The sequence below is a fragment of the Thermobia domestica genome, chromosome 10 (assembly GCF_964235325.1).
Source record: "Thermobia domestica chromosome 10, izTheDome1.hap1.1, whole genome shotgun sequence".
Lineage (NCBI taxonomy): Eukaryota > Metazoa > Arthropoda > Insecta > Zygentoma > Lepismatidae > Thermobia > Thermobia domestica.
In genome coordinates this window covers 161,149,962-161,163,340 of record NC_137463.1, presented here as the reverse complement: position 1 = coordinate 161,163,340, position 13,379 = coordinate 161,149,962, and positions in this window count along the sequence as shown.

The following is a 13,379-nucleotide window of genomic DNA, read 5'->3' as shown; positions in this document are numbered from 1 at the left end:
ACTGCCCAGTCCTGTATATTATTTAGTAGTAAACTTTAATTCATTAATCACGACTTTTGGCATCATTATATTAGTACAAGTATCTGTTCACTGTTCATTGCAGAGTTAAACAGAATCCTAGAACCTATTACATTAAAATAGAAAGTAATCACTATTGTTTTTGAAGTACAGGATGTCACCTTTATTATTCTACTTCTGTTGGGGTGGGCGGTCGCCCACCCCCGCCCATCCTTAACCCATTTGGGACCAAATTATTATTTTTGTGAATTTTTTCACTTTAAGAAGTTAATTTAGTTTATTATTGCGTAAGCATCACAAAAATATAACATTTTGATTTTTCCTGCGCATCAGATATGACTGATCTTGCATCGTTTGGCCTAATCCTCGTTTCGCCTAACCAATTATCTGACTTTTATGACAAATAAAAGATAAGCTTTATGTCCGCCATTTTAGGCGAAATAAGGATACTCGTTTGGCCTAATCCTCGTATTGCCTAAAATGGTGGACTATAAAAAAATCGTGGAGATAAAACTGGAGGGAAATTTTTCGAAAAAAAAAATATTCCCTACTATGTGAAGAACTGAGAAATACAGATGCAAAACCAGTTAAATCCCTCTTCCATATTCAGTTTCATAAACTGTTAAATCCCAAACTTCAAATATCCTAATGAGAAAAGCGGAATCAAACCCGGTTAATTCCATATTTCAAACAATTTGAAGCTTCGTACTGTATAGGATTAGTTTAGTAATCTGAATATTTATTGCAACTCTTCGTAAATCATTTGAAATTTTATTTGGCAGAATTTGAAGTATGTGCTTTCATTATTTTTTTTTTAAATATTTTTGGACTGAAAATTGAAAAAAAAGAAAATGAAATCTTTATTTTTACGTCCCACGCTTATGCCAGTTAAGCTAAAAAAGACGGTGATGAGAAATGAATGAAATGGTAGAATTAAGAAAGTGGGAGGAAACGGGAGAACCCCGAGAAAACTCACGAGCAAGGGGTTTGTCCACCACAAAGTCCACATGGCGCGAGCTGGGATCGAACCAGGGACCCCAAGAACCGGAGGTGAACGCAATACTACTGAGCCACCGCGCACCCTGGACTGAAAATGGAGACACTATATGTCTTAACTTAACTGTTCGTGAAACTTTTCTGTGGTTATTTGCTTTTCTTTAATAATTACTAGACAAATGCACGCAAAATCAAAAGAAAACGATACTCAAGCAGCGATGATCATAATTTTGTTATCAGAATTACCAAAGTTGTCTAGAAAACGTACAAGACACATGAAAAACTGGAAACGAAATGTAGCCAAAAAGACAAGGTGAGTGGACTATCTAAGGTTAAAAGTCGTTTGTTTTGTATTTCAGGGTAACTCTTTACTTTGAACTAGAGATTCAAAAAAGCCGGCTTTTTTGAATCGATGGTTTTTTCACATAAAAAGCCGGTTTTTTGGGGGGAAAAACGAGAATTTTGGAAATTTTGGCTTTTTTCATTTTCATGATTTTTCTATCTAAATAGCTTTCTTATAGTATATTCTATAGTTAGATAAGAATTCCATGACCTAAATGCCATATTTCGCTCTAAAATTCACCATCAAGATGGTTGGAGCACATGTTTTACGAATTAAAGCTAACATGAAGAATGTAGTATTTGAGGGCAATTTTACAGGCTATTTAACTTTATTTTAACTTGTCGTCTGTTTCATTTCTAAGAGCTTAGTACTCTAGCTTCTAACGCAGAAGTTAAACTTATGTTTTTCTATATATCCGTCAAAGCGTACGTTTTTCAATATATCCGTCTAACCGTACTTCCACATTTCTGTTATACTGTAGCTGTGCAACGATTTAGCAATAATTTTCCGGATACAACCTTAATACTAATTTATACAAATAATCAGTAGCGGATTTAGAAACGTACTTTGGGACGGGTTTCTCTGATTGTTTCGTTTTCTAAAAAGTCCTAATTTTATTTGGGAGGTGCTTGAAGTTTATGAGTACAGGCATAACTAATATTTCGTTTCGTTTATATGTTTAGCAATAATCTTCCGGATACAACCTTGAAGATCATTTTGTACTGAGAATCAGTGGCGAATTTAAAAAAGTGTTTTGGGAGGGGTTTTCTTACTACTAATGTTTAGTTTTTCTAAACATTCGTAATTTTTATTTGACGGGAGCTTAAAGTTTATGAGTAAAGGCATAACTAATAGATATTTCGTTCGTTTTAGACATTCTACAACTTTGGAGAACAGGCTTCAGTCCGAAAGACCGATCCTCTAACCTTCGCAAAACCGTCACTGCTGGTAATTAGTAATAATAACGATTTAAAAACAATAAGAAAGGAAGTCGGCCAACTCCTACACTCCTAGTCGGCCAGTACACGCACTATTTCTACATTCTCAGATGGAATGAAGGAAGGCTTTGTCAGAATGGTCGAATGCTGGTTGAATCCCGGACTTCCCGATAGAAGCGCAAAAGCCAACCACTCAGTCACGTTTGTTGTGCAGTTGTATTTAGCTTAACTTAAATATATTCCGTAGTCTTTTTTTTTTTTTTTTTTTGTTCCGTAATGATATGTTGAATCCCTGTTGTTAACAATTCAGAAAACTTGAGGACTGGGTAAACCGTGATGGTGGTCAAGGGCGCCCATGTTGTGGCTTCCAAGGAGGGGAAGTATAAGCGACGTTTCAAAAATAGTTTCAAATTTTGCTGTAACTAATGTAAAAATCCTATTGAATTTTCAATATTCTGAAGTACATTTTCCTCTAGGGGGGGCAAGCGCCCCCTTAACCCCCCTGATGGGCGCCCTTGATGGTGGTTATAAAAAACTTGACTGTAAAATTTCAAGAATATACAGAACTATGTGCAGTCTTTAATTGTATCATACAAATCTAAGTATTTCTCTTATGTTTTATTTTAATTTTATTTTGTTTCAAAAAGAAGGTATGGAATATTTTGAAGTAAAAATACTACATACAATTTTGCTATAATTCATTCAAGGAACGTTCAGTACCTCATGTAAACAAATACACGTGGTGATTGTTTCATTTTATTGGTTAAAGAGCCTTGCCGCATCCATGCGGCGGAAGAAAATAGTCCATTGTCAAGTAAGCTGTTTTTCAATGTTTTTGTTGTTTATAAGGCTCATTACCAGAAATACAATTTCCTTACAATTAAAAACATGAACAATATTGTATCTAAGAACTAAATTGAATTAATGCAATAAAAGAGAATACGCATGCGTAGAAACTGGGTTTGGCCCACCTTATGCGCGAATCACAGTTTACAATATGGCTGCGTGCGGGAAATATGCAGAACGCCGACAGGGTACAAGCACGTGCTTCTCGAAAGAAGCGGTGACCGATAGCCAATCATCCGATGACTGGCGGAGTAATACCATTCTACATTGTTTACATCAGGATCAGAAGGTTCGTTGAATGAACTTTAGTTTTTTGTGTATTTTTTTAAAGAAGTTTTTACTCTTAGGGTTGGCTCGTTTACACCAGCTGTTTTTTTTTAAATAACTGGTTTAAACTAAAAAAAATTAAAAGAACAAAAATGCGAATCGTGTGAACTTCATAGTGACGTTTCACATGTCAAACCATCTGCATTAGTCTTATTTCCTTTTCACCTTTTAATCAAGGTGTCCCATGTTCAATTGTCGGTCGAACCACACCCCTTCTTTCATGTGTAAACCAAGTACTCTTTCGGATGTCACTTTAAGCGAAAGTCTTCTCCTTGATAACCTCGGTATTACGTAAGGATGTTAAGCCTAAAAATACAAAACGAAACCAAATTATATATTTCTGCATGCCTGTTGTTTTATAAAGAAGCGAAGGTTGCTTAAATATATTGATTAAAATTGGTAAAATTTATCGATTGCCTACTTAGCTTCCAACATTAGCTTGGATTGGACTTTCAATGATACCTACATACTAAATTTGTAATTTAATACCTCAGTTTTAGAAAAATAAACACACTGCTGAACAAGACTGCACTTATTTAATATAAAAACACATTTACACGTGACGTTTTGATCTTCTATCCAAGATCCTCATCAGACGTACACTCACGTCTGATGAGGATCTTGGATAGAAGATCGAAACGTCACGTGTAAATGTGTTTTTATATTAAATAAGTGCAGTCTTGTTCAGCAGTGTGTTTATTTTTCTGATTTTATTCGCAAGACGTTGACTATGATTGTGTGTCACTCAGTTTTAGCGTATTGATTATAATACGTTGACCTTTAAATTTTACATGCAAATTAAATTTTACAGGATTTTCCCGTTATTGTTTTACATTTAAAAGAATGACGGGATTTTCCCAGTGGCTAGGGCGGGAGTTTCTCAATTTAAGAAATTTACTGACCGGACTTCTTTAAGCTTATGGGACCTCTTCCAGCATAACCCCGTTGTTGAATAATAACACCAAGGCGAAACAAACTTATTTCTGTGAATATGTAATACAAATACATAAAGCAAAATATCTAAATCAAAAAACCTGGTTTAAACCCCAAAAAGCCTGGTTTAAACTGCCCCCCCCAAAAAAAACGGGTTTTTGGCATTTTCAGAAACAACCATGGTTCTTGCCAACTCTGCTTACTTTTGTATATAGGAGGTTAAAATGTGTTTATTATATACATTGGTTAGTCCTTTGGAATTCATAATGTAAAAATGTTGAAGTAAAATTGTTTAAAATATCTTTTCGAAATTCATGGTTTACTTTCGAGGTTTTATATTATTATCGGCATCAACCACTAATTAAATGACTTTCTGTGTTATAGAGAAGCGAAACAAAGTCTGCTTTATCGATTTAAAGCAGAATTTTGAAAAAAGCCCAAAATTTCCCAAGCAAAAAAGCAAAGCAAAAAAAAACGAGTTTTTTTTTTCAAAAAAGCCGTTTTTTTCCGAGCCCTTGCATCTCTACTTAAAATAGTAAAATTATGGGTTACCATGTTCTTATCTCACACCCTTCATGTTCAATCTCTCTTGTTAAAAATACAGAAAAATACAGAAAACTTGAGGACTGACCGTGATGGTGCTTACATAAAACTGTAGAATTTCAAGAATATACAAAACCAAAAGCTCTAGGTGTGCAGCCTTTAAGTGTATCATATAAAAAATCTAAGTATTTTTCTTATGTTTTATTTTAATTTTATTTTGTTCCAAAAAGAGGGTATGGAATATTTTGATGTAAAAATACTACATAGAATTTTGCTACATATTTGAGTACTTTTTTAAAAGAAGTATTTACTTTTAGGGTTGGCTGGTTTACACCAGCTGTTTTTCTTCTTTTTTAAAAAATAAACAACTGGTTTAAACCGAAAAAAAATAAAAGGTACGAAAAATGCGAATCGTGTGAACTTCATGGTGACGTTTCCATACATCAAATCATCTGCATTAGTTTTATTTCCTTTTCACCTTTTAATCAAGGTGTCCCATGTTCAATTCTCGGTCGAACCACAACCCTTCTTTCATGCGTAAACAAAGTAGCGATTCGGATGTCACTTTAAGCGAAAGTCTTCTCCTTTTTAACCTCGGTATTACGTAAGGATGTTAAGCCTGAACATACGAAACGAAACTAAATTGTATATTTCTGCATGCCTGAATGCCTGTTGTTTTATAAAGAAGCCAAGGTTGCTTAAATATACTGATATAAATTGACAAAATTTATCGATTGCGTACGTAGCTTCCAACATTAGCTTGGATTGTACTTTCAATGATATGTACGCACTAAATTTGTAATTTAATACCTCAGTTTTAGCGTACTGATTATGATACGTTGACCTTTAAATTTTACATGCAAAGCAATAACAGGACTTTTTCCGTTATTGTTTTACATTTAGAGTAATGACGGGATTTTCCCGATGGCTAGGGCGGGAGTTTCTCAATTTAAGAAATTTACTGACCGGACTTCTTTAAGCTTATGGGACATCTTCCAGCATAACCCCGTTGTTGCATAATAACACCAAGGCGAAACAAACTTATTTCTGTCAATATGTAATATAAATACATAAAGCAAAATATCTGAACCCAAAAAACCTGGTTTAAACCAAAAAAGCCTAGTTTAAACTCCCCCCAAAAAACTGGTTTTTGGCATTTTCAAAAACAACCATGGCTCTTGCCAACCCTGCTTACTTTTGTATGTAGGAGGTTAATAAAAAATCTTATTATATACATTGCTTAATCCTTTGGAATTCATAATGTAAATATGTTGAGAAGTAAAACTGTTTGAAATATCTTTTGGAAATTCATGGTTTATTTTCGAGGTTTTATATTATTATCGGCATCAACCACTAATTAAATGACTTTTTGTGTTGTAGAGAAGCGAAACAAAATCTGATTTATCAATTTAAAGCAGAATTTTCAAAAAAGCCCAAAATTTCCCAAGCAAAAAAGCGAAGCAGAAAAAAACGAGTTTTTTTCTTCAAAAAAGCCGTTTTTTTCCGAGCCCTTGCATCTCTACTTTGAACAGAACATTGTTGGATTAGGTTCTTCTCTAAACGGTCTCTTCAGATTCAGCAGAACCTTTTTCTTAAAATGTCTCGTGTCAATTATCATTCAAAATTATAACATGCTTCTGGTACAACATGTTAAAAAAATTTGCCAGTTATTTACCATTTCTGATTCTCTTTCTGCCACTGTTTTGCTCAAACTTAACTTTGCACATTTTGTTTTGCTATATTTCAAATTCATATATTGGGATAATTGGCAAATTAATATTCACCTTAGGTTAGTCCATAAATGTTACAAACTCTTCCAAAATATAGTCATTCAATTTAGAAATGTATACGGATCGGTATAATTAACTCCGCTTGTAGTTACGAAGGGTTTGACGATTGAAAGCAGCTCAAAGCTCACGTTTTACAAAGAGGTTTTTGAGGAATAGGAAACCGAGAAAATGGTGATTCACCAGAGGACGACGACGATATGGATTTCCATTTAGTAGATGATGATGGAAAAGAGGTTACATAGTTCAATTTTTTGCACATTTGGATTGAAAGAAAACGAAAAACGAAGATAAGCGCAATGTAGAGGAGAGAAGTCGCTAAAATTAATTCTCTTTAACGAGGACGAATTACGAAACATCATCTACTAATCGAAATCATGATTATTCTCCAATAAAGTAACTTCCAATAAACCTTTTGTTATTGTTAATTATTCCATATCGGACTCCCGAAGAAAACTCATTGAAACAACTTATTGACCGTGCCAATAGCGACTACTCTGTCATGACTCCGTTTTCTTTCATTTAGAAATAGAAAAGAAAGAGAAGAAAGTAGAAGGGTAAAAGAAGGAGGTAGGAAAAGAAGAAAGAAAAGAAATAGGGTATTTTAATAAGAAACAGATTACTGGATAATTCCGGAAATATAGTAAAAGGTCGGGAAAGTCGTTGAAAGATGAATCATTCTAAATGTTATTAACGACTAATCAATTTTGGAATGCTTCGGAATAGACACATGTTCCCTCATACCACCCAGACCTAGCTCCAGGCACCACGATCATGGGGTTGCCCAGACCTAGACCTGGGAATGAGAAAAGTGAAATCATTCTTTGTACTATTATTCTAACCGGTGATTGATAACCATCCAGCATCTGAACTTTGTTCTCTAGGATCGACCACACATATGAATTAGCCAAGAAAGAAAAAAAATCAGACTTATAAACTCAATATAAATTTATGTATCGTATCAATAAGAATTTCAACTTCCTGGAAGAAAGATGTCGTATTTAGGCTCATCCTGCTATTTTTGTTTCACTCCTAGAGCCGATTTAAACCATTAGTAGCGGTCCTTCATGACCTAGGTTATTTACCTTAACACATCTATTAAAACATGACACATATATTACAGATGTTAATATGACAAATGATATCACTAAAATTACTTAAATTATATCTATCATGCATTCACACGCTCACTCACTCAGGACAGTGTATATATGTTTAAAGGAAAATCAACTAGCTACAAGGGTACAAATAGTTTATTACATTCATAGTGAAAAGAAAAGACAAAACAAGTAATTATGAAGAAAATATTAAAAGCACAAGTTCTTGGTTATATATTAATAGAGTACAAAGAGTTATATTTTAGTAAATTTTTATATATATTCAATCATATTGACATATGGAAAGAAAAGAAAAAATATATAATTACATGTATCATATCTTAGGCATGCTAAAGCAAAATTATGATTTGCGACATACGCAAAAAAGACACTTATTTCACTTAAAAAAAATTGACAAAGAAGAAAGGAGAAAAAAAACTGTTAGGTGTATTAAAACTTATGAGTCTCTACCTCACATTGAGCAATAGTATATGAATAATTCTGAGCATTCAAATCACAAATCACGCACTACTCGTAGTGTCCAAAACATTTCGCTCCATTTAACTTAGTTTGTGTTTATTTATATATCTATATATCTAGTGGTTTACAAAAACCATTCATCGACTATATTTGGTTTGTAGCTCTTAACAGTTTATATCTGCAATTGCACACTGCTACGTTTATACCCATCTAGGGATTTCGAAAAAAAATCACTTTCGCCAGAGGATGTTTCTCCTCTTAGACAGTCTATTTCCAAACTTATTAATTGAATAATTTCAAGTTATTTATCCAACACTGGGACACGTCATGAGACCTTTCCTTTAGATCACTTTTATATATATGTATATATGATTCGGATTTTAAAAACGATCTCCCGCAGGTGTACGGAGTATGAAGGTTTAAATTGAGGATAAAAAAAAACTGGTCAAGTCACAGGATACATATGCAGGTGAGAAGGATTCAAGGTACACTTTCCACAATGGTTTTTGGGTTAGTCGTTCAGGGATAATATTCGTTATGATGTGAGTTACGTTTAGACCTGCCGTTACTTTCCAATACATGCCATTACATAATTACATAAGGTATCATTTACATTTATTCAAAAGAAAAGGAAAATTACTTGAGTGCACGGCGGTATTCTTAACAAAATCTACATTCTTACATTCGTCGGAGAACTTACTAGTAAACTATAGCAACCAACACACGTTTAGGGGGACAGACACGAGCGCTCTTACATATATTCATATAATACCTTTAATATCATACTTTTACTATAAAATCATATTCGTATACTAAGTACATATACATTTCGACGTATTCATTTCTCTCTCTCTATATATATATATATTTATATTCAATAAATGCGCACACATTTAAATTAATCACCCCAATAATAAAATTTTGACAAGGTTGCAAACATTGTCCCAAAACAAATGACTTCCGACATTACATATGAAAAAAGAAAATCGCTTTTCTACCTGATACCGCGCATCTATAAATTTTTCACTTTTATATAATCAATTCGTGCTTAAATCATGAAGAAAAAAAAACTTTGTGAGGCAGGCACGTAACACAGAGCATTTCTAAAGATATAACTAGATAAACCAAAGTACAATTTCTGGGCCCAGGTTAACTACAAAGTAATCAAAACCAAAACAGAAAGGAAAGTGACCAACGGATTACAAAAAAAAACTTAAGAGGAACGACGGTGAAAGAACGTAATCGAAGTGTCGTCAAATACTAAGTCTTTGTTCATTTCAGCGATAGGTCAAAATGTGATGGAGGACCCAATCATTATCTACTCCATTCATGAATCGTGTCTTGCAACGTCCCAGCTGGTAATTTCAGATCAGAGTTGTACGTTAAATAAATCGTAAGCAACAAGTTCAAAATCGGGGGGGGGAAGGTTGAAAATTTAAAAAAAAAACTTGAAGAAATGAAGACAGAGAGAGAGATAGAGAAGAAGGAAGACGAAGAATAGGGGCGCCAAAGACTTAAGTGAGAAATAACTAACGCTACAAAGATAGAAGTCGAATTTCGCTCTCAACAAATCCATAGCCAAAATATTCTTAACATGCCAAAAGGGTGGTCTACTCAAATACGTAGACTCAAGGGGGCGCCCTGCTGCCAAGGATGCAAGTTCTGTGTCCATCAGATCCCACTCCCACAAGAGTTTGGTTGTAAGATTGAAATCCTCGCCCCGTATCCGGCCCAAACCAGCAGGATAAAAGGAGAGGGGGAAGGGACCAGGTAACTGCGTCCCCAATTTTGAAATCTCTAAGTAAAAAAAAATATTCGACCCCTTAGAAAAACTAAGAAGGTTCGAGGACAGTAATGAAACTAGAATAGAAGTATTATCTAAGATATCCCTAACTAATGATTTGCCAAAAATAAAAAAAAATTAAATAAACTGAATTTTGGATCGGTGATTTCTATGGCCAAACCTCACCGATAGCTCCCCTTCGCAGAATGCGCTAAATTCTGAGGCATCGAATAATTTCCATCACTATCTAGTTTGAAAACTAAGAAAAGAAAACGAAAATATTCAAGGGGGAGAGGTCGATTCCCGGGTACGGGATAATAAATTTCAATAATTAATTGTTTTGATTCTGTAACCCTATCAGAACCGTCGCCTCCATGAACATTATAAGCTAGCCCGAGTAGGTGACGTGAAGAAAAAAAAATCTCACGGAGTGGTACATTCTATTTTTAAAACCGACCAGAAGATATGATTCACTACAGCCCTGTTGTATAACTACTATTGTCTTTTCATAATTTATTATTCAATATGTCTAGTCAACGATTATATGATGCTACCCATTCTATCAGATGGTATTACTATGGTTGATTATTATTATAACCCATAAAACTACAAAGTATTACCGTAGTCCGACTATATATCGCCCTCCGGTCCGCGTGATATTATGGTGCAGGGGTCAGAACCTGAGATGTTTGTAGCTACACGTATCTATTCAATATCTATATATCAACACGCAGCGAAGTACTCACTGGGCTACTATATATTTAACTATATGGGCGTTCTATCTTCTATATTCATTTACTACAATATTCATACACTTTCATATTCATATTCGTATTAATATTCATATCATCATTCCTTTCATTTACTAAGACGCTATATTTTACAAACACCCTGTTTCCTCTATTTACGCCCAGCCTATATACACATTTCATCATAACACTTTAAAATCTATAATCACTACAAACATTTCCCATTCCGATCACCGCACGACAACCTCACTCGAACTCAAGACTCTTTCACCACACACACAATACTATGTAATACTCGGTAGCTTTATTAAGAAGAAAGAAAAAAAATCCTACGTATGTTCACTGAAAATAGAATTATCTGCGATAATGTTTAATGTTTATGAAATTCTGCAGCAACAATGAACTTCTGCAGCCACGAAGAAAAAATGGACATTTATTATAATTTCAAAGCGAAGAACTAGCATCATATCGCCCGACTTCTGTTAAAAATTTACGTATTGTTTATTTACTTAAATATTTCGATTTCTAGACTAGGTAGAATGTTGAAATTTTCAGGATATATTAATTTTGGGTCACTTGACCTAACTGTACATTCATATGGGCTGTGAATTATACCTTCTAGGTTTTATTTCGGAAAGAAAGGTCAATTTCATGAAAACTAAATCACTAAGCACCTCGACAGAAGAATGGCGGTTAGTACTGACTTTTGACACTAGGGCTAGCGACGATATAATCAACCCTTGAACAACTGAATGTGACCTTGTACACGGAATTATTATACTATATTACGTTCACTTTTGAATATTGTGTATGAGTTCACTTAATGACGGAATAATAAAAAATTTATCACATAGTAAATACTACACTGTCCATATTTAATTATCTCACACACTCTTTCATCACTTAACTATCACAATTACTACTACTAGAACATGTTTCTACATTACGAACACATACATGCCACATTCATACTACACACTACATTAATACATGTTATACTAATAAATATACACAGAAAACATTCATATTTTACCATGTTAAATCGGCTCGAAAGGAAAAGGAAAGAAATGAACAGGGCCAACTGGCCCTTATATTTACTAAATCACATTCTTTACTCAACCTGTTTAATCAATGCCCTGAGGGGACATATCGAAGTATTAACTAACAATAGGACCCCTGCCCTGAAGGGGCAGGAACCCGGAACAAACTAAATGTTCAACTCATCCCGCTGGAAGCCGTACTCCCAATTTGGGAGTCAGATAGGAGCCCTTATTGTAAATTTACACGTGCATTATGGTTACTATCCTAACTACAGCAAAATTGAATACCGCCATGTATGTTAAAAAAAAAATCACTCGCTACCTACATAAACAAATCTATATATGGACAGGTCTTGTAACCCTCAATTAGCAGGAAAATTGGAGGTGAAAATATCAGGGGAAAACACCGATCTTCAGAACCGGTTTTAAGAAAAGAAAAACGGAAATCACACTACTTCTGAATCCTGTCCATAGCGATCGGTGGATGAAATCATGGCGTCACTATACTGCACTTCCTATTTCAGCTTTTTAGTTCAGTTTTTTACTATGGAATTTAATAGTGCATGGCTCCTCGAGACTTCCAGTGATTTTAGGTGTTAATGAAATCCAAATGTTACCTTGTTTGCAGCTTTTCTAGCTCCTTTTTCGACTTTTTGATCGAGAAGATCAGGATCTGGCGTCTTCAGCGAGACTTCCCGGCATGGAATGGAATAATCGCGCTCTAATATCATCGCGTGGGTTTATCATCCAATCAAAACTAAGCATTTTGGCGGTGGGGCTTTGAAACGAATAAAATTTGGTAAAATCTGGATCAAACTAGATTTTAGAAGGACCTAGGTATCTAAAAGAGAGGTGAAGGGTGGTCCTGAAAATTCTGTCGAATTTTAGATTGGTTATTTGATCTGAAAGTTCCGTCCAATAGTGGATCTATATTTTCAGATAGCACTGACACCGTAAGAATTGTAATAATCCATTTACACATCCATATACAAGACTTATAACTAATTTAAAATGTAAATAAAGATATTGATTCCCAAAACTATAATTCCTAATGAATTTTTACAGTTTTCCATGTTAATTTGAAATAGAATAACAAATAAAATTACGAATAATATGAACAGCCAGAAATTTTTTGTTAAACGTCAGGTACAGTCGGTGCAAAAAATTTCGGGCACCCTCCTATTAAGAACATAATATCATTAGACTGTAATGGCATATTACAGTTCCCCGGCGTCGTTAAAAAAATTTTGTTTGAATAACAAAATTTTGTTGAATAGAATTAACATGTATTAATACTAATAAACTAACTACCCACTCATACTCTCATGCACTCAAATGAGACAGTGTAACATTCACTTTGGGTATTGAGATAGAAGTTCCCGTTTTTTGTCCTCAGTACAGTTGAAAAGCTTAAGATTTTGGAAATTGTGAGTTCCGATACTTTCACCTTTTAGATTGTGTAATACAGCGCAATTTTTCAATAATTTAACTGCTAAAAA